This window comes from Orycteropus afer, unplaced genomic scaffold (assembly GCF_000298275.1).
Source record: "Orycteropus afer afer isolate SDZICR_OR568_19922 unplaced genomic scaffold, OryAfe1.0 scaffold00011, whole genome shotgun sequence".
Classification (NCBI taxonomy): Eukaryota; Metazoa; Chordata; class Mammalia; order Tubulidentata; family Orycteropodidae; genus Orycteropus; species Orycteropus afer.
This window is the reverse complement of record NW_006921598.1, coordinates 24,593,456-24,596,739: the sequence shown is the minus strand read 5'-3', so window position 1 is coordinate 24,596,739 and position 3,284 is coordinate 24,593,456.

Below are 3,284 nucleotides of genomic sequence, written 5' to 3'. Positions count from 1 at the left end.
TTTTTTTTTTTTTTTTTACTCTACCCATCCATTTTTCTTGGCTACCTGGAGATTCCAAATGCATGACTTATCTTATATCTGGTACTTTAAATGGCCAAAAGTAATTTTGAAACAGAAATAATGTGTGTGAAATAGCAAACAGATGTAACAAATCCTGCATAGGTCAAGAGAGTGTGTCTTTAGGAGACTATGAAGCACTGCATAGCTCAAAGTTTCTGCATTTAAAAAACTGTTCAGCTTATTTTCAAGAGGTGGCTGGGAGAGCATAGTTCAGTGAAAGCCTGGCAGTGGGACTTCAGCAACTTCATGATGGTAAAGCTTTCTATATCCCTTGTGAATACAAAATACATCTAATGGCCCTATTTGGCTAAGATTTTACTACAAGGCAACAGTAATTCATGAATAAGAACTGAACAAAGACAGAGAGTGACAAATTATTATACTTTTTGAACAGAAAGAAGTATTTTACATGAAAGGAAAACATTTTAAAGTAGGTGGAAAGTTGCCTGAAAAACATTAATAAAACAATAGTAAAAGTTCAAGGTGGGAGAAATGCAAAAGTAAAAAACAAAACCAAAATTATTTTATGAAGTTTCCAGTATGAGTCTAAACTACTACAGAAAGTCAGGGATAAAAAATAAAATAGAAATGGAAAAATGGGGGGGAAAAAAAGGAGTAAAATCAGTTATAATGGAGATGATAGTGTGATATCAAGGAGATCATAATTGTGATATGAGCAAGAAATATATGATACAAATTAACAATTTAGTTAAGATTAAATGTAGTATGAAAAAAAAAAAAAATTCCTTGGCTTCAGTTGCCGAACATACATCTTTTAAATCACTGCAGTCTTCAAGCCTTTTCTTGCATTAAACCCATTACCTCTGAGTAGATTCCAACTCATAGGGACCCTGTAGGACAAAGTAGAACTTGCCAATAGCATTCCCAAGGATGTAAATCTTTACAGAAGTAGATTGTGATCTTTCTCCCATGGAGGGGCAGAAGGATTCCAACCACTGACCTTTCAGTTAGCCGCCGAGTGATCATATAGTGTGCTGCAAGGGCTCTTTCTTGCTCTAAAAAAACAAACCAAAAAACCAAACCCACTGCCATTGAGTGAATTCTGACTCACAGCAACCCTATAGATTTTCCAAGGTTGCAAATCTTTACAATTGTCTTTCTCCGATAGAGCAGCTAGTAGGTTCAAACTGCCAACTTTTGGTTAGCAGCTGAATGCATTACCCATCATACACCCAGAGCTCTTGCACTTAAAACCAAAACTAAACCAAACTCACTGCCATCAAGTCGATTCCAACTCATAGTGACCCCCTTTGGGTTTCCAAGGTAGTAAATCTTTACAGAAGTAGATTTCCTAGTCTTTCTTCCACAGAATGACTGGTGGGTTTGAACTGCTAATCTTCTGGTTAGCAGTCAAATGCCTTAGGCACTACACCACCAGAGTTCCTCTTGCAATAAAATAAGGCAAAGTAAGGATCATACACACATATTCCAACTTACCTACAAATTCAATTTAAAGATACACTGAGGAACAGATACCATTCATAACCTGGGACTGCCTGTAATTCAAAACAAAAAATGAAAACAAAACTCAATCCCGTCGAGTTGGAGCTAACTCACAGCGACCCCTCCTCAGATTTTCAAGGCAGTATCATTACAGCTCTCCCTGCTGTCAAAATAAGAGCTATTTATTTATTTATTTATTTTCCTATACAAACTTTTCCAGAATGCTCCAGCTAGTGAATTTGCCACCTCTCAAGTCAGATAACTTACATTCTTGAACAGCAGATTTGAGTTTTGTGGGCCTAGTGTAGTGCCTAAGACATTTAACTGCTAACCAGAAGGCTGGAGGTTCAAACTCACCAGCCACTCCTCCGAAGGTAGGTTGGCCAATCTACTTCTGTAGTGATATCATCTTGGAAACCCAAGGAGGGGTTGCTATGACTCAGGGATGACTTGACAGCACATAACAACAACAACAGCAATGCTTTTACATTGTGGGGGTTGGTTTGGAGGGGATTTTAAGGGAAAGAACACAAAATTATAAATATAAAAACATGGCATGGGCCTTGGAGGGTAAATGATGTGTCCTGAATCTAAACGTCATTATCTTTTAGGTAAATTATCCTATAATATATGTTAAGAAAGCTACCTTCTTTATTTATCCCTATTTATTATAATGGGAGGAGCTCTGGTAGCATAATTCCTAAGACATTTGACTGCTAACCAGAAGCCTGGAAGTTCAAATCCCTCAGCCTGTCTTCAGAAGGAAGGTTGAGCAATCTACTTCCATAGTGATACTGCATTGGAAAACCAAGGAGGGGTTGCTATGAGTCAGATCTAACTCAACAGCAGTGAGTTTTAGTTTTTATTTATTATAATAGGATATTCAATGGAATATTCTCTGTTATTCTCAGATTGCATCTAATTCATTGAAACTGAGCGCAATGGATGGTAAGTATTTTAAATTCTAAAGAGAGGTCCTGAATACATCTGTGGAGATTTACTAAGATGATAGAACTTTAGTGACTGAAAAATCACTGATCTTTTGACCACTTCCTTCTAAAGACAATTTGCCTTTATAAGAAAGGGTTAGAGATTTATTGAAGATATATTGTATTAGACTGGGTTCTCTAGAGAAACAAAACCAGTAAAGCTTATATAGAGAGAGAAAGAGAAATTTATCTTAGGAAAATGGCTCACATATTTATAGAAGCTGGCCAGTCCCAAGTTCTTGGATCGAACGGCAAGCTGGAGGCTTTTCCCAACTCATGCAGCTGCAGGGGTTGACGAGCTCAAGGTTGGCAGGCAGTATACCAGCTGTTAACTCCAACAAATTATGAATCCAAGATCTCCAGGCCAATGGTGGATTGTTCCCTCACGTACAGTTATAAGCAGAATCCTGATCCACAGAAGAGTGTCTGTCTCTTTTCCCAGGATGTCCACACATATAGTGGAAGCAGGTCACACCCCTAGGGAAACTCTCTTTCAACGCATTGGCTGCTCAAAACATTTACATCTGATCCCATCATTGGAATAACCCCTATCACAATTGTTCAAACCACAGAGAATTGTGGTCCAGACAAGTTGACACACAGCTCCAACTATCACAGTCCACCCCTTGTCAACCTGGCAGTTGTACACATCTTCTTAACCATATATAATCTCTAAATAAGGACAAATTGGATCATGACAAATTATGGTTAACATTGAGAAGAATGGGAATTCCCAAACACTTGATTATACTCGTGAGGAACCTGTACCTT